Source organism: Onychomys torridus, chromosome X (assembly GCF_903995425.1).
Source record: "Onychomys torridus chromosome X, mOncTor1.1, whole genome shotgun sequence".
Classification (NCBI taxonomy): domain Eukaryota; kingdom Metazoa; phylum Chordata; class Mammalia; order Rodentia; family Cricetidae; genus Onychomys; species Onychomys torridus.
In genome coordinates this window covers 128,439,424-128,459,458 of record NC_050466.1, presented here as the reverse complement: position 1 = coordinate 128,459,458, position 20,035 = coordinate 128,439,424, and positions in this window count along the sequence as shown.

Here is a 20,035-nt window from a genome sequence, read left to right as displayed (position 1 = left end):
CCATTTCTGTTAGTCTATACTTTGCCACATGGCTTGTGGCTTACCAGTGTCTTTACATGTTGCTTTTCATGGCGGTGGCTGGCGGTGTTCCCCAGCCTTCTACTTCCCAGGATTCTCTTCTCTCTTGTCCTGCCTATACTTCCTGCCTGGCCACTGGCCAATCAGAACTTTATTTACACAGAGCAATATCCACAGCAGTGTTCCTAATAGCACTTACTAAAAATTATTAGCCTTGCTTATTTGAGGTGCCAGCCTTAGCATGCACTATATTTCTAAATATTTACTTTTCATAAAGGTGCTACACAAATACTTTATCTTGTATACAGAAACAGAGATGAGTAATCAAATTGAGAAATATATTAGTCTATAAATTAACTTATGGAGAACTACAATTGTCATAAAATAAAACCATTAGTTTGCTCAAGCTTGTATGTGTGATTGCAGGAATCTTTTATAGATTTCCTAATAAACAAATAAAGAATATATGTATGTATAAGCTGTCAAATTCATGACAAAGGTTTTTTTATATTATAAATATGGTTTGTTTTCCATCATAGCTCCTAGACTGGTTAATACAAAAATCTTATTGTTTATTATATTCATTTTATTACATAGCGGTACTACATAAACTATATTTAATATTTGTATTTTCTATTGCTTCTTTTTGGATTTTCAGCAATAAAATCATATGGCCTGCAAGCAGAGATAGATATTTCCTATTTCTTCTTATATGAACACTATATATCTAATGCAGAGCCCGTAAGAATATTATACTGAATCTAGCTCTGATCTTTACCAACTGAGAAAAATCCTTTCATATATTTAAGAAAGTATTCATTAGTTGCCATTTAGTTTAATATTTTTAAAATAATTAGTGGTGTCTGAATTTGCTAAAGTAGCTTTTGGGCATCTTACAAAGATGATAATGTATTTTTTCATTTTAGGCCTATTAATATGATAATTCTGTTCATTGTCTTCTCATGTTAAATGACCATTGCATTGTCAAATAAACTACAATAAGTTATGAAATCCCAAACATTGTGTTATTTTTTAATGTGCTACTGGATCTTGTTTACTAATGTTTTATTTAAGATTTTTCCATAAAATATTCATGTTTTACCAGACTGTAGCTTTCACTTAGATATCAGCGATACACTTGTCACATAAAATGAGTCTGGAAATATTCTTTCTTTGTGCTCTATAATAGTTTTAAAAACAGTGGAAGTAGCAGCTCTCTAATGATTTTGTGACTTTTCTCTAGGAAGCCATATAGATCTCATGCTATTTGATAGGTCAATTCTTTAAAATCACCCTTATTTTCCTGTGTGAAATGGACTACGAGGCATTTTTTTATAAGGATTCTATTCACATTGAGTAAATGACATATTTTAGGGACGGATTTCCTTGATTTAAAAAGTGTTACTTAATAGTTTTGTGCAAACTAGTCTCCTTTAAAATGTATGTAGTCATTCTCCATTTGTCAATTCCATTTATGTGTGCTGTGTCCTTCACTGTTTACATTATTTCATTATTTGTTTTTTAATAAAAGATTCTCTAGATTTTTTAAAGTGTTTTATTTAGTTATTTCTTTTATTTTCAGTTTTATTGATACAAGAAGTTAACTCCACAATTCCCTTTGCTGTGTTTGCTGTTTTCTAGCTGTTAATGATAAGAAATCCACACTTGTATATTTCTACATTTAATTAAAAGCTATTTGTAGAAGCAGAGACATGGTTTCATGGCTAAAGATGTTCACCATCATGGCTGATAACGTGAGTTCAATCCCTGGGTCCTTCTAGGTAGAAGAGGGGAGTGTACTCACTTGAGTTGTCCTCTAAGCTCCACACATAGACACCTTGAGGCCCATGCACTTCACTCCAGGAATGCACACAGAATGAACAGATACATCTAATGAAAAAATAGCATGTTTTATTTTTAACTATTTTCAGGTAGACAAAATGTTTTAAGGTTTTTGTTATTCATCTAGAATTTTACCACAAATCAATATTTCTTTCTACTTTTGAAGTTTAGCTACTAAGATTTTCATAGTACACACTCAGGTCAATTTTCACAAAAGCTTCATAAGCTCTTGAAAAGGACATTTTATTATTGCTGAGGTTTTTGACAAAATATCTCATTTGCTCATGTTTACTGTACCACTCTTTACAACAGACAAGTTATATAATCAACTTAGATGGAAAATAGATAATGAAAATGTGATTATATATATGTATATAATGTAAATTATACATAAATTGAATATTATTTTGTTATACAAGATAAATTTGTTATTATTTGAAAAATGGATAGAAGTGAAAAACTATATTTTGTTTAATAAGCCCCATAAAAAGTACTAAATTTTCTCTTTCACATGTAAAAGTTAAAAAGGGTTGATCTGAATGTAGAGTAATAATAATCAGAGATGAGGAAAAAAATGTGCATGAGGGCATGTTGGGTTTGATCAGTGCTTTCTGTATGAATGTGTTGAAATATCATACTAATTTGTACAATTTAATATGTGTTAATCAGAGACAAAGCACTAAAAAATCTAGTTAACCATATTACTACAGAAGGGAGGTATGAGTCAGAATAATTTAAATGCTCATTGTTCTTGTCTAGGTAATTATGAGATATTTGCTCTCCCTATTCTGTCCTTCAGTTTTTCTTAATTCATCTTCTAATTTTACAAATTGATTCATGATTTTCAAAATACTAAAATTATCATATCTCTGTAGAAATGAAGCTGGTGACTACTGGCAATGGATGCTTTAATCTGATATTCAAAATTCTACTGTCTGATTTAACTCATCTTTACTTTCTAGTCTCCACATTCTTTGTGTTCTTTCCAACCTCACCGAATTTAATGGCTTGCAGATTTATCCTAATGATTTTTTTCTCTGGCTAATTGCTCTAAATTCTTATTTCTGAATCCCTCTGAGAGTAAAGTCCTTTTCGTCTCTCAGTAAAATTGTAGAGAAACAGACATGAGTTCATCTCCCATCTCTGCTCCTTCACTGGTTGTTTCTTCAACTTCAACTTTGTGTAACAAGGAAAACATTTCTCTACTTATATGACAAAACATATATAGATGTATTCTATAAGCTAAAACATGCTATGGAATGATAATATTAATTTGATTTTATGTCTTGATACTCATTCTTTAAAGCCAAATTCCAATGTCATATCCTTCCTGAGTGCAGAATTCTTTTCTATGTCCTGGTTCACATAGGAAATATCTTGTCAATACTTGTCACATTCTACTTTGTATTGTTAGTTGTATTTAGTTCCCATATTTTCAGTTCGAATGTGAATTTGTCCAGGGCAGGAATAAATGTTTTACTGCTCTTGCACAACTAAATGAATAGTGTATGTGAACAACAAATATTATTTGAAATATTGAATTTTCTAAAAAAAATTTATACTATAATTATTTATAAGCATTAAATCACCTCGGGTTTTTTTTTAGTTTATTTTTTGATTGGCTGTTTGCTTTCTAATGAGAGAGAAAGAAGGCTTTGAGTGGGTGGATGGAGGGGCTAGAGTAGGCAGAAACACAACCATAATATAGTATAAGAAATTATTTTTCAATAAAAATTTAATCTCACCATAGTATCAACATATGATTAATAGATATTAAAAATAACCTTAATTACTCCAATTTTTAATTTTTATTTTTAATTTTCAAATAGGGTTTTATATTCACACTTTCCACTGAGACAGGTCTTTCTGCAGTCTAGAGAAGTATTTTATCACTGATATACACTATTAGCCTTCTTAATTATTTTAAAAGTAGAATTTGTGATTAAATTTTCTTCATGGTCCTCTGGTTATGAAGAAGTGACAGACTGCCTCATTCAGTAACTATTTCAAGTCTTAAATGACAGATACCAGAAAATTAAAAGTTATACTCCCAAACTTATTTGCAGTGAAGATTCCAGGTTTTTACCAATTAGAAACATTTATTAAACATTAGTGTTGTAAATGTCTTCAATATTAGCAGCAACACTAGCAGATGAGCTATCTACTTAGTTGGTATTGAATTTAGTTTGATTCTGTGTCAAGCAGGTCTGATAGTGGCCCTCCACTTTTTCATATTATGCTTTATAATGACTTATTTACTTCCTATACTACTGTTTGTGCTATAAACAGCAGTTGATGAAAAATAATAGTCCAGAGTTGTTTACTGAGTTTCCCTTGATTCTCAGCCTTAGTATGGGCAATGTATATGTAAATATATAATGTCTTATGTACTAGAAATATATTTTTGTTTAAAATTCTAGAGCAGTTGGTCTTATAGATGGAATCTTCCCATGCCAGTTTCTGAATGTTGCCTCATTAAATAGACCACATATATGCAAATGTCTAATTATTCTATTTTCAGTGAATTAAGATCTGAGATTTTCTCCTATTTTGAATTACATGAACCACTTTTATAAAACTATTGAATTGGTTGCTTAGCATGGCTTCAAATAAGGAGTATGAGAATTAGTACATGTAAATTTCCGCTTTACTTAAGCTTTGTTGTCTTGCTTAACCTTGACTAGTTTAAAACGAGTACATTAATAGAATAATCATATATCACCTCTTATAATTTGAGTTAGATCAACAGTAGTATCTATCTATATTTTTAAAAGCATTTATTTTATTTTTAAATTATGTGGATTTTTGGGTGTGTGTGGGTATGTGCATGTGAGTGCAGTTGCCTAAGGAGGCCAGCCAAGGGCTTAGGATTCTTTGTTTTTTCGGGCTTTTTTTCTTGTTTTGTTGTTGTTATATTTGTTTTGTTTTGTTAAGAAGAAGTTTCTCTGTGTAGTTTTTGTGACTATCCTGGATCTTGCTCTGTAGAACAGGCTGGCTTTGAACTCACAGAGATCCACTTTCTCTGCCTCCCAAGTGCTGGGATCAAAGGAGGGAGAGCTGCTCAACTCTGGTGCTGGGAAGTGAATGTGGTTCTCTGGGAGAAGAGCAAGCACTGTTCACATTGTACCTTGCTCCACTACCAATAGTATCTGTTTTTGTTTTTTTAAATCAGTTCACCCTATCTGGAATCAGAAACAACAGAAAATTATTATATCATAGGCCTGTTTCTTTAAGACACTGGTCAACTCTAAGGGACCCCATTCTTCCCACAACATCAAGAAATCAGTCCACATACTCTCTGTCAGTTCTCTTTGAGGTACAGGGATGTAGGGAGCTGTTTTGTGCTATAGTTTCCAGAGCTCCATAATTACAGCACCTGGCTGCTCCCTGCATTTAGTCAAGCAGGCTATGTTTAACTGATTTTACTTTTGCAAACATAATGTTTCAGTTTAACATAGCCTGCTTGACATTTCCTAATGTAAAATCTCTGCCAGCTACCCCAAACATGAAAGTCAGGTATCCCCTTTCCTTGGGACATTACTTCTCTGGATCTTCCTTCCCATCATCTTTTTTGTGGACATTATCCCTCTTATTCCTACTTTAAGCTGTCTCTTCTAATGAATGCCCAGTGTCTAATGGATAGCCTCTCTTTTTACTTTAATGTCTTATGCTCTTTTAAATATATTGTACTCTTTCTTTGTAATGCTCTCCCACTTCAAGTCCTAATCATGTTCTCGGGGCCCTTTCTCTAATAAATCTCATTCCTTGAAAGGCAATTATATGTCATTTTCTTTTATGAACCAGTAACTGTGCAGATTCCTTTTCTCTGTTTAACAAAAAAAAATGATAGAAATGTTAGCAGTCAATAATCACTACTCAATAAAGGTGATAAATATATAAAAAAGTAGAAAATTTTGAAGGTGATTACCATTTTATTATGGCTTGTCTGTCAGATAATTTCCCACTTTGTAAAGCAATAATTTTAATATATAAGAAGAGCTTAATAAAACAAGAGGCATACATACAGTTACATGCCTACACTTTGAATCACTTATGCCAATAGAAAAGTGAATAGTGATCAGAATGTCAATCTATGCATAAAATCCAATTTGAATATTTGATGTCTTACATACGTGTTGTTAAGCTTAATCATGCTTGCAAGAGTGCATACAAAATTCAGTTGTAAATTGTACTCAACTGCTTAAATAACTACAGGCAATTAAGTAACGCTGAGAGTAGGTGAATAATCTTCCCTGGAGATGGGCTCTCAAAGTGGTTATGCAAAATTAAGTGGTCAGCCCTGAAATTGTACACACATATATAACTTTATACAGACTGAGCAGGTTGTATTTATATACTCAGTACTATTACACACACACACACACACACACACACACACACACACACACACAGTAACAGAGGCCATGAATTAAGCCCTGAAATAGTATACATATAAGTAGCTTTATACAGACTGAGCAGGTTGTATTTTTATACTCATTAGTATATTACACACACACACACACACACACACACACACACACACACACACACACAAAGTAATAGAGGTAATGAATTACAGAGAGAGCAAGGACAGTGGATGAATTGGACTGGAGAAAGGAATGGAAAGTTTGAAAACTATGAAATTACATTTTAATTTAAAAATACAGCTCATGCGAGCTAGTTTTATGTCAACTTCACATAAGCTAGAGTCATTTGGGAAGAGAGACTCTGAGTTGAGAAAACACATCCATAAGATTTGCCTGTAGGCAAAGCTTGTAGGGAATTTTTTTAATTAGTGGTTCTGTGGGAGGAGGCCCCAGCACCATGTGGGTGGTGCTATCCCTGAGGCTGGTGGTCCTGGGTTCTATAAGAAAGCAGGCTGCATAATTTATGTGCTTCCATTCGTTTGTCTATTTGTCCCTGTGCTTTATCCAATCTTGGTCTCAACAATTCACGCTCTTACAGTCCCTCCTCTTTCTCAACAATTGGACACCTGGAGCTCCACCTGGGGCCTGGCTGAGGATCTCTGCATCCACTTCCATCAGTTATTGGATGAGAGTTCCAGCCTGCACATGAATTATTAACCAAAGGCTGTGGAGCCCCCAGCTGGATCAGGCCCTCTGGATAAGTGAGACAATTGAATAGCTTGGACTGTTTGAGAGGCATCCAGACAGTGGGACCCGGACCTGTCCTTAGTGCATGAGCTGGCTGTTGGAACCTTGGGCTTACACAGGGACACTTTTCTCAGCCTGGAAGGAGGGGACTGGACCTGCCTGTACTGAATCCACCAGGTTTAAATGAATCCCCAGCAGAGTCTTGGCCCTGGAGGACATGGGAATGGAGGGGAGGGGATGGGGAGAAGGTGGGGATGAGAGGGGGGAGGACAGGGTAACCCATGGCTGATGTGTAAAATTAAAACACAAATATAACAATAAAAAAATAAAAAAGAAAGAAAGAAGCCAGTAAGCAGCACCCTCCTCTGTGAGCTCTGCATCAGCTCCTGCCTCTAACTTCCTGCGCTGACTGCTTTTGTTTTGTAAGCTGAAACTCAAACCCTTTCCTCCCAAGTTACTTTCAGTTGTTTACATGTAGGTCTTTACCTTATATAACGCCAAGAGTCATTCTTCAAATTTTTCTCTCAGCATGCTTGCCAACAATTTTGCAAGGCAAGGGGAAAATGCAGTAATTTTCTCTGAGAGGATAGAATAATGCAAGGGTATAGGTAAAGCAGAACGACACTTAATGAGTAAAATCCTTTAAGAAGAAAACTTACCTTTCATGCTTCTTCAAGAGCCTTAATAATTACAGGCAAAAAATTTCCTTCGCAATCCATGACAGAAAGAATACCAGAGTAACTCAGAATAGATCGGTGAATGTCTGAAAGCTTTTTATTATAATTTCACAAATTGGGAACCCTTCTGTGAGGAACAGTACCAGAGCTTGAGGCCTTCATTTGGCTGCCAGGCTAAGGGAAGCAACCACAGCTTTGTCTGTGTGCGAGCCTTACAGTAGCTTTGTTCCTTTCACTGTTCATCCTGATCTGTAGCTCTTCTCTAAGTCAAGCTAGCGAGCTAAACTGAAAGCCAACTATTGTTCCAAGCTTTTAGTTTTAATCTTTACCGGGCATGTTTGTCACTGATCCTCCATGGCTTAGTAAGCAACGCACCTGACAGAGGCCCATTAAGAATCCAGCTGCACATCATTTAGTGTATTGGGGATGTTCACCTATGCTTCCTGAACTTCCGTTTCCTCTCTTGAAAAATGGGAATGTTAAAAACACCTGCATCAACAGGTTGTCGTGAACTCAAGGAAGAATCATGAGCTGAGAGCATCTGGCACACTGATTGGCATTACAGTAAAAGGAAATAAAAACTAATTTTCATGCATTCCCTTTTCATCCATCTGTAGACATGACCTCGGTCTACAATATGTGATCTGCTACATTTTTTCAGAAAATGATACTATATATGTTTTTTTTTGTTGATGTGAATTTATAAGTTAAAGTAACTCTAGTCAAAATCAGGTAGTTTCCTATGGGCAAAGGAAACTAATTATCAGAAAAATAAGGGAATGTTCAAAGCTGAGTGCAAGAGCTAAAATTTTGTAAGAATGCCAATGTTTTCACTTATATTTAAATAAAGACAAAGAACCTCCATGAATGTGAATTTATGAAGTGTTGTGATACCGAATAAGCCTCCAACCTAAAATTCATGTAATGAGTGTAACTTTTAATAAGACAGCCACAGGAGTGTGTGCCAAGGACTCTTGAGTTCACTCTTCCAGCCCAGTTTCCAATATTGCCAGCTTTAGTATTAAGAGGTATTTATTAAAGACAGTCCAAACTTTAAAATAACCTCAGTAAGCATGGGAAAATTATGCCTTCGACTGTAATAAAGGAGAGATTTGGTCACAAATCACTTCTCTGAAACACAATTTTATGGATTCTAAACTAATTAAACCAGAAACTCTCATCATCTCCAGAAATCCGTAGAGGAGGAAAATATTTCTTCATAGACAAAAGAAATTCTTAAAACTTAAAACCAAGGTTTCAATACCATATCTTACTATATTTGATTCAGTTGACCTGTGAATGTACTCAAGTAGAAAAGACCTGGTTCTTAAATGAATCCAGGGCTGAGTCTAAGAGTCCATAACTCAGATGCCCACAGGGACCACAAGAATCATGTCAGTGCATGATATGGTCCAAATGCAGGGTCATAAGAAATGAGATGGTTATTATTAGCTCCAATCTGTTCTTTCCTTGTGGGAATAAATCTAGTATTTTAATATATTCTAATATTTAAGAAAATCTAAACACTCAGAAATGTATGATATACTCAAATATTCATGTGTTGTCAAAGTCTTTGAATGTTTTTGTAATTTTGAGGGACCAGACAAAGTGCATTTATGGGTGCCGTATGAATATCATGATGACTTTATGTTTATATATTGCTTTGAGACAGGGTCTTATTCCATAACCTAAGTTGCCTTAGAATCCACTATTTATCCCAGTCCTAAAATTTATAGTGTAGTATGTGGGTGTATGTTTGTACACATCCCATGATTCTAATGTGGAAAACAGAGGACAACTTACTAGAGTCTAGTCTCTTCTTCCACCATGTGACACCTGGGGATTGAGCTCAGGTCAGAAGGTTTGGTGGTAAGTGCCTTGGCTCTCCTGAGTCATCCTATCTGACCCTATAGTATAACTCTTGATCCTACTTCATCTATGATCAATTCTGTGATTTTTAGTAAGTAATCTGTGTTCTTTGTTCACCGATTTTGTTATTTTCTGCAACAAATTAGAAACAAAGAAATTATGTCTGGCCTTCATTGTAATACAACCATACTCATTTATTTATATGCAGTCTACACCTCTATGACACAACTCTGTGTAGTTGTGATAGAGGTCACAGGGCTGATAAAGTCTAAACTATTTAATATCTGGCCCCTTTGGGAACATGTCTGCCAACTCTTATAGTACTACTTGCTTCCTTATTTACCAAAATGTTTACTGAACATTGTTGTAGAATCCTATTTTAAGATTTGTTACATTTGTTTATACTGTAGAACATTTGTTTAATGATGCAAAGCTGTGTTGCATTCTTTTATGTTGCATTTGTTTAACTCTGTGAAGCTGTGTTATTTTGCCTGTCTAAAACACCTGATGATCTATTAAAAGCTGAGCAGCCAATAGCAAGGCAAGAGAAAGGATAGGCAGGGCTGGCAGGCGGAGAGAAAAAATAGAGAGCAAGAGAACAAGGAGAGGAGGATGCTGGGGGCCAGCCACCAAATCATCCAGCCATCCATGAGTGAAAGTGAAAGTAAGATTACAGAAGTAAAAAAAGGAAAAAGCCCAGAGGCAAAAAGTATACAGGATAATAAAATAAAATTTACGTTTTAAAAAAGCTGGCTGGGAATAAGCCTCTGAGTACGACTTATTTAGGAGCTGGTGGTGGCCCCCAAAGAGCCAAAAGAGTGAAAACTACCAACAATAGGAGATAAGGGAATATATCCAGTTCCACAAGGCTATCAATAAGAATATTCCTCCAAATGAGCACTTATGAAATACAGTCACGGTTTGTTCCATTATCAGCCCCAGTATTTCACTCTCCTCTGTCCATCCCTTTAATATGTAATTCTGAGTGCCTAGTTCCTTGGTCAGGGTTCCAGGTATATGACTTAGTTTGGTCAATTAGATAGATATTGGCCTATGTAACACAAGCAAAAACTAAAAATGGTATTATTATTATTATTATTGATTTCCTTACCTTTATTTTTTATTTTATATATATATATATATATATATATATATATATATATATATATATAGAGAGAGAGAGAGAGAGAGAGAGAGAGAGATAGATAGATTGTTAGTTTTTTGTTTGTTTTTTTGAGACAGGGTTTCTCTGTGTAGCTTTGCACCTTTCTGGAACTTGCTTTGTAGATCAGGCTGGCCTTGAACTCACAGAGATCTGTCTACCTCTGCCTCCCAAGTGCTGGAATTAAAGGCATGTACCACCACCGCCTGGTTCTTACCTTTGTTTTAACAACAACAACAACAAAAATGTATCAGAACTAGGCTTTCATAGCAAGGATTGTTGAAAATTTACTTTCAAAAATTCAAGCGACAGATTCTATTTTTTGTACCCTATGGGCTTTGTTGTACCTATTACGCTTTGCTGTTATAGCAAAGCATTCCTACTCCACAGAGAAACTAATGGGCAGCTCTGTTTTCAAATGAAACTTCAGTTCTGGCATCAAGTGGTGGGGCTCAGGGTACATTAGCCAGGGTAGAGTGTAAAGTTAGAATGTGTGAGGCTCCATGTTCAAGTGTAAATTTTAGTGGGAAGAACTAATTTGGTAAGGTTGTAATAATGTGAAATACTGTTCCTGGGCTACTTGTAGATATGATAATGCTCAAGGGACCAGATATAGTATAGATACCTGAGAACTTAGCTATTATATTACAGTTCAATATAATCATTTAATTTCCTTTTGGTATACTTATTAGCATCTCTTAAGTAAATGCAGTATTTATAAACATGTTGATAGAAAGAAAAGTCCCATTAAAATGGAAATGAATAATGGTGAGATAGGTCAACATGTAAAGGTGCTTGCCATATAAGGCCAGTGCAATGAATTCTATCTCTAGAAACCACCTGAAAGGTAAAAGGGGAACCAACTCCATAATAGTATCAAATGACTGTCACATATTCACTGTGGCATGCCATTTCACTCCCAACAATAATGAATAAAATGTTAAAAAAAATAAAAACTAAACTTAACTAATTGAAACATTTTCCACCTTCTAGGATAAATATTTGTCATAAATAGAATCATTTGCTTGCTGGGAGTCAACAACAGAAGAATCTCATCATGAATAGAAGAGCATCTGGGCCATCATCAACTGTAAGTAAGATGATGAGTTGACTTCACTTTGTTCATGATAACCTAGTATAATTTCTCTGTTATATTTAACGATATTTGGTAATGAGAGTGTTTATATATCTGGATCTTTTATGTTGTGCATTTTTGTAGTAAGATCAGAGAATATCTCCTGTGTTAGTTACTTTTCTCACTGTTGCGACAAAAGCAGTTTAAGAAGAAGATTTAGCTCAGGGTTTGAGTGTATATTCTGTAACAGTGGGAAATGTGCAGCAGTGAAGGCATGTGGCAGCTGGTCACAGTGTGTGTATTTGTTAGAGAGAAAAGTATGTTGGTATTCTACTTGTTGTCACTCTCCACTCCCTTGTTATTCAATCTTTATTCTTTTCTACACTGAAGGGTTTAATTTCACAAAGGCTCATTTATTGATTGTTGTCCTTATTTCTTGAGTGATTGGAATCCTATTAAGAAAGTCTTTGCCGATGTCTTGAAGTGTTTTACATTTTCCTTCAGCAGTTTCCAATTTTCAGGTCTCACTTTAAGGTCTTGATCCAATTGCAGTTGAATTTTGATCAGTTTGAGAAATAGGGAAATAAATTCATTCCTCAACATGAGGTTTTCAATTCTCTCAGCACTAGTTGATGAAGAGATTGTCTTTCTAATGATTTTTTCTTTTGACATCTTGGCAAACAAAAGTTGGCTATTTCTATTTGTGTCTGTTTCTGGGTCTTCTATTCTATTCCATTGATCCATATCCCTGTGTTTGTGCCTGCACTGTGCTGTTTTTGTTACTATTTCCACATAGTATTGCTTGAAATCTATTATAGTGAAACCTCCAGCATTTGGTTGTGTATTTGGCAATTTTTTCTTGTGTAGTGGGCACAAGGAGACAAACAGCCATGAGTCTATACCTGCTGGACTACAGATTCCAATTGTATACTCATGAAGTTATCTTCATATCTATGAAAGTACTATAAAGACAAGTTTTATCAGTTAAAATCTGGGGTTACTAGTCACTTAACACTTTCTGATTAGATTTTTGTAACATTCTTACTTTTGAATAAATATGAAAGTCAAGTATCTCTTAAGTTATATGCATGAAGGTTTTTATGATTGTAAATGTATGGACAGTTAATAAATAAAGCAGATTATTTTGTCTTAAAAAATAAATTAAAAAGACAAGTTTTGACTTGTTTCACAAATAATAAATTATTTTATATCCTATTTTATCTTGATAAAGGGATAAATCACATTGAAGTAATAATGATTTTCAAAGCTGATTTCATAATTTAAAAATTCATAAGATGCTTCCAATGAGTCGACATTCAATTAAGACAATACACTAGTTTCTTACTATTTGTAATGTTATTGGTTAATTATCATAAAAAGAGGCAATATAGTGATGATTTTGGAAAAAAACAGAATATTTTGAGTATCAAATATGATTCTTCCAAAAACTTGGTATGACTGTGCTATATTTTAGGGGGTGACAAAATATTTCATGACAAATCCTTGTTAGTATGAATGATATTATTTTGTTTTCTTATATCTGCATAATTCTTTTAGATAGTAAGATTAAGATAGTGTTTGTTAAAAAATGTTTCTACTTGATAAAATGGAATATTTATAAATGCATGCTTGATATCTCTGTAAATCTATGTACATCTAAATATATCAGATAGTTATTATCTATATTATCTTTCTATCATCAATCTGTATCTTTATATCTATCCTTTTCTCTATTATGTATCATTATGGTCTAATAGGTTGTAAATTTAATTCATCATTTGGATAATTGACTTCATAACAGTAAGTGAATATTAACAAGTTATAAGTTGTAAAAGAAAAAGGGGCAAAATGAGACAGCATCACATGCAAAGTTATTGAACTGCATCGTGGCTGATGTGATGAGTTGAAAAGTTATCATCAAGACGTGAGATTTAGAGAGGTTAGCCCTGAGTACTCTTCACAGCCTTGAATAACACTGGAATGTATTTAGGATAGGAATGGCAGAATGTAATGTTCTTTCCCTGCCTTTCCTTTTCCTCTCAGAGTAGTTGCTGTATGACTGTTCCATAGGAGACAGGAATATATATATATATATATATATATATATATATATATATATATATATATATATATATATATATATGTATATATATGTGTGTGTGTGTGTGTGTGCGTGTATGTATATATATGCATGTATATGTATGTATATATATGCATGTATATGTATGTATATATATTTATATGTATATATATATATACACACACATATGTATATATTCTCACCCCAAATAGCTTTTCGATGACAGACAAAAGAAACAATTCAACCAGAGTCTACCTTACTGCACCAATGAGCTGATTTGAAATTATTTATAGAAGTAGAGATAGGGAGTGGCTTCATTACTGGAGCACATGTCACTCACATGTAGCCACATCACTAGGAAGCCTTCCCCAGCATGAGTGATAACATATGAAAGCTTCATCCCTAGAGTTCACTGCACAACTTTCAGGCAGTTCTCCTAAGCATTTTCCTCTTCCTTCGCAGTTGTTGCTTATGTAATCTTCAGGAGGGATCGTGTAACCTTTCTAACTCTGTGAATCTTGCAAGATTGTGGCTCTATGAGTCTTCTGAACCCTCCTTCTCCAAATCCCATCCAAGAGGAAGTGTTTCCATTTAGAGGAAATGTCTGCACTGTACTAGTTTCATCTTTAAATATGTTGAGCATCTTGTGGAACAATATTTTCTCCATAGCTATCAGTATTGTTTCTGTCGTGCATAAAAAGAAAATAGCAACTATTTTTTTACTGTCCCTCTGTGTGTGTGGTAGCTGAAACAAATTCCTGACAAATATCAGTAGTTACTGGATACTGTAGTTATTGATAAACACTATTTTTCTTTACAATAAAAACACATTAATCATCTTATTCTTTCCCCCAAGCACTAGGGTGTTAAAAGAGGTATCCAAGATGCAGAATTAAATAAGATGGCATAAACATTTTAATACACATTTTTAAGTATACAGTGCCTTTTATTATATTGCTTTTTAAACTGAACCACACTTCTTTGTGCACTTCTATTTTGAAAAGAAAAAGTACAACACAGTTTGTTCTGAACTCCCCTTTCAAGTTCTCATTTTCCACTTTTTAAATTGGTGAAAAAAACTTCCTGTTCTCTATCCTCATGTTCACTTTCTTTCTTAACTTCTATCTTGGTGAAGATACATGCTTCCTGTGTGCCACTCTAGTGATCTATTGTGACCTCTTAATGACAGGAATCTCTGCTGACCATGGACAAACTCCTCAATATTTTCACTCATTCTTTGCTGAGGATGATTTATTCTCAGGAGCTGGAGGGTAGCTAAGCTGTTAAGAGCAACTATTGCTTCTGCAGAGGACCCATTTACTTCCTAGCAACAGCATCAGGCAACAAATGACTGCCTGTGTCTCCAGATCTGAGCAATACTATGCCTCTGACCTCCACAGGCCCCCATGAACATACCACTCATACATGAATATGTGCATAATTAAAAATAAAAGAGAGGTTTAAAAATCAGAAGCACTAAGTTGATTTAATATAGGAATGTACAAAATATTCATGATATATCCCTCTTAATAAGATTTTATTATCTCTCTTAATTTTAAGGATCGTCTCTTAGATTCATGCACATTCAATTTTTTGTCCTCTTTCTATAGTGAAGGGATGTAGCAGGTTGATAAAATATAAAAACAGTGAGAGAAAGACGTAGTCACTGATTATCAGTTACTCATTCTTTTAATGCTTTAATAACAAAAATATCCAGCTTAATTCTCAAAAAATAATATTGGATAAACGGAGAGAAATTTCTTCATGACCCATTCCATTGCATAACATCCCCTTGAAATATTTCCTACCACCAAAACTCACTCTTCCTCCTTCTGTCTTCTTGCTTTTGATCCCCCCTGTGTTACTTCCTTAAATACTCTTGGAACTGAGGAGATAAAATCCAGTAATAGGTATTTGTTTGATAACATATTTATTTTCAGAAATTGCTTTAATGTTTTAGCTTAACAAGGGATAAATAAGGTATACAATTTGACAAGTGTTAAGCAGGTGTGATATTCAGTCCCAAACAGTCTTCCAGGTCACTTAATCGTTCATAGCACTTGTCTTGACAAGTACAAATAGAAGGGTAAGTTTTGCATATTCTTTGATCCCAAGAAAAAATGAAAGAGGAATGTTCGTATTTTTTTTCATATTTCAAATAAAATGATACAAAATGGAATTCTTGAAGATGGAAGAAAATTCAAGCACTTTCAAAATAGATAAACAGTGAAGTGAAAGTGGCTAGCAGAAACAAATCAATGTAATAGTTTAGATTATAAAGATCTATATGCTCAAGTTTTGGTAGCTATCTTTTAGGACCATTAGAAGAGGAGACCCCATTATGAGGTCTGAGTGAAAAGAACTTAGATCTCTAGAAATGGTTACTTAAAGGAGATGATGGAGACTTTAACTAACACTTCTATTTTATAAGCATGCAAACTCTCTGATGCTATTATAAGGTGAAAAACCTCCTTCTCCATATTCTACCACCACAATGTACTGTGCAGTCACAGACTCCAAATAAGAGAAGCAATAGTCATGTACTGAAACCTGAGAACACAAACCCAAATATGTATTTCCTTTTTGTTTGTTGTTTGTGTCAGGCATATCATCACAGTAATAAAAAGGTGAGCTTGTTACAAGTTTCTTGTAAATTTTAGCTAAGAAGCAGAACAACAAATATAATAAAAAAGCATTAATTCTTTTCAATGGGTTGCTGTTCTCTTCCATTTCAGTCCATGCACAAGTAATTTCTTAGTAAATGCTTAAACTTTGCTAATTCTTTCCTGCATTTATACTGAATGCACACTGCAAATGAAACCAGGTCATGTGTATTTTCTTTTATTTACTGAATATATTAAAGTTCTAGAAAATGAAATAAAATATAGACCAGTGTCACAGAAATTCTTAGTTCTTAAAGCATGGTTTTCAACTTTGCCTTTGTAAACATGCAATCAAATGTCCTAAAAAATTTGAAGTACATGAGCTGAGTTTTGGAGCCCAGTGCCTATGGTGGAACACTTTGTGCAGCCTTGGTGCAGGGAGGAGGGGCTTGGACCAGCCGTAACTGAATGTACCAGGCTCTGCTGACTACCCATGGGAGACCTTGCCTTGGAGGAGGTGGGAATGGGGGTTGGGTTAGGGGGTAGGCTGGGGGTGGGATGAGGGAGGAGAGAGGAATCTGTGGTTGGTATGTAAAATGAATAGAAAATCTCTTAACAATAAAAAATGAAAAAAATTAAAGTAATATATGATAATACAAATCATTGATTTAACAAATTACCATTTTCTCCAAATTAAGAGTACAAAGTCACATTATATTACTTTAGTAAATGAACTTTATGATTATTTGGCAAATTTATATAATGGACAAGTTGATACTAAAATTTATAAAGTATGCTCTTATAACATGATGCTCTAAATATGATGTGGAATTGTAGGTCAAACATGCAATAATTTAGTTTCTGTCACTTTTCTGTACAAGTGTGAGGAAACAAGTCACCTGGGAGCTGAGCAAAATTAGTGATTGTGTTCATTTGAAGAGAGAAGTGAAATAAATGAAGGCATCAAAGGAAAAAAAACACCAAGAAGAAAAGAAAAATGAGAGAATATGAACAAATACCATGCTATCTATTATCTTCAGGAAGACATCTCAGGTCTTCATACATAAACATGATGTGGTTTCTGTGTTTCTCTAAAGGCTACCTGCCTAGATATATGATTTTCTTCATCACTACCTTAACTCTCTGGGCACAAGACTTTTTAGCTTCACAAACACTCTTTGAGACTCATAGTGTTCTTTTGTGCCTACAATATGTTTTTATTAAAAGGAATATTTTTAGATTATATCAATTGTATAAAATTGTGACTTAATTGTACAAAATACTGATATTCATACATAATATAGCATAATATGCTACATACTTTCTTTGATCATATTAATAATACTCACTACCCTTTCTTTTCCTTATCTTCTCTCTGTGTGCTTTGGCCTTCTTATTCATTCCTAATGTTGTCCCTTGACCTCTCATATCTTTAAAAAATTAAGATCCACATATGAGAGTAAACAGGCAATATTTGTCCTTCTGAGACTGCCTATTTGAGATCTCCAGATCCATCTATTTTTCTAGAGTGTGTGGGGGGGGGGGGGGGGGAGAAAAAGAGAAATTTCCTTTATTCATACATTAATTGTCATGTAGGCTAATTCCATAATTTAGCTATTGTGGTATGGGTGAAGAACTGTCTCACATTAGGTACTTACTGCTTTGGAAAAAGCATTTTTTAATTAGAAAACTGGATTCAGTCTTCCAAAGAGCAATGGTTAAAATAATAACAATAATAATTAATGAGACAGGGAATTTTTATGATGATAAGCATTTAAGTTGCAATTTCTACTCTCTCATTGATTTTCAGATTCCTGTCAAGTTTTCAGCATTGTAAGAGAAAAAAAATAACCTTAAATTGTTTGGAAATAAAAGATCCATTTCTGATCTGATGCTACAGAGAAGGGAATACTTCAAGTGTATTAGATTAATACTGAGAACATTTGTCAACATTGAAGAATTATTAAAAGAAATTTCCCACAGTGTAGAACTACAGAAATATGGTCAGTGTTTAAAGCAGCTTAGGAAGGACTAAGAAAATCATATTAAACTCTTTAAATAGGATATCTTTGGGGTTTTAAAATCGGCTTAATTGTCATAGTAAAGAAATAAAAAAGCCACAAATTTCCTATCAAGGCATTTACTTCACATGGTCAAAGGAAGACACCATTTGTGTAATTAGACTGCCCTCTAGGAAACTATAGTGTTTTTATCCAAATTTATCACCAGTTCAATAAGCAATGAATGGGTCCCTTATTTTCTTCATAAATTATTTGTTTTATGAAAATTTAGTGCTCCAGTAAATGTGACTCCTTATAAATTGTAAATGCTGACTCTTACTTTTTCAAATGCCTTCATTGTCTGTGACAGTGAAGTGAGTAAGTACTACACCTTTGTGTGCAGATATTTTAAGAAAGCAAAAATGGCTTTAGTGATGGGCTATTAATACCCTTGGGGTAGCTTTAATGTTAGTGGATTTGTCAAATGGAAATTCAGGTTTTCAATCTCTATTCTCTCATTGCTTTTTAGATTCATGTCAAGTTTTCAATATTGTAATTTCAAAATGAACAATGATTTATTTTTTTCTTACTGTATCACCACAAACATTGCATAAGACATACTGCATTTTCATTTTAATCTGAAAATCCAATTATACGGAACATCTTATATTTCATTTGATAATTCCACATAGGTTGTTTTTTTAAATTTTATTTCAGATTTTATTTTTTATACGAATATTTGTGTTTCAATTTTACACATCAGCCATAGGTTACCCTGTCCTCCCCTTCCTGCTCCTGCCCCCACCTTCCCCCCAGCCCTCTCCCCCATTCCCATCTCCCCCAGGGCAAAGACTCCCCTGGGGATTCAGCTCAACCTGGTGGATTCAGTACAGGCAGGTCCAGTCCCCTCCTTCCAGGCTGAGCAAAGTGTCCCCACATAAGCCCCAGGTTCCAAGCAGCCAGCTCATGCGCTAAGGACAGGTCCTAGTCCCAGTGCCTGGGTGTCTCCCAGAATTGTTGAGACAAAGATTGGAAAAGCACAGGGACAAATAGCCAAACTAATGGAAACACATGAACATGAACCAAAAGCTGTGGAGCCCCCAACTGGATCAGGCCCTCTGGATAAGTGAGACAACTGAATAGCTTGATCTGTTTGGGAGGCACATAGGTTGTTTTAAAGGAAAAAGTATTTACATTTTGTTGCCACACTTCTAATAATATATCTTTAATTTTTTAAATTTGTGAGCACCTTTGTTTTTGTTTGGCTTCATTTTCTGTTTGTGAGTCCCATTTTTCTGAACATGAAAAAGAGATTCATTGTTTGAAATAATAATTATTTTGAATAAATGATTTAAATATTGGCTGTGTCAGAATATCCATGTATGAAGATTGCATTAATCATACACTAATTTTAAACAAACCACCAAGTGAAAAAATATTTATGACTTCTAGTTTTGAACTCAGTGATTCTAATGTATAATTATTTCAACTCTATGTGAATATGTACTTTTATATTTCCATTGTACGTATGTATATATGTATGCATATATATAGTTTGAGAAGATGTGTGTATCATATATTTGTCAATTTTAATA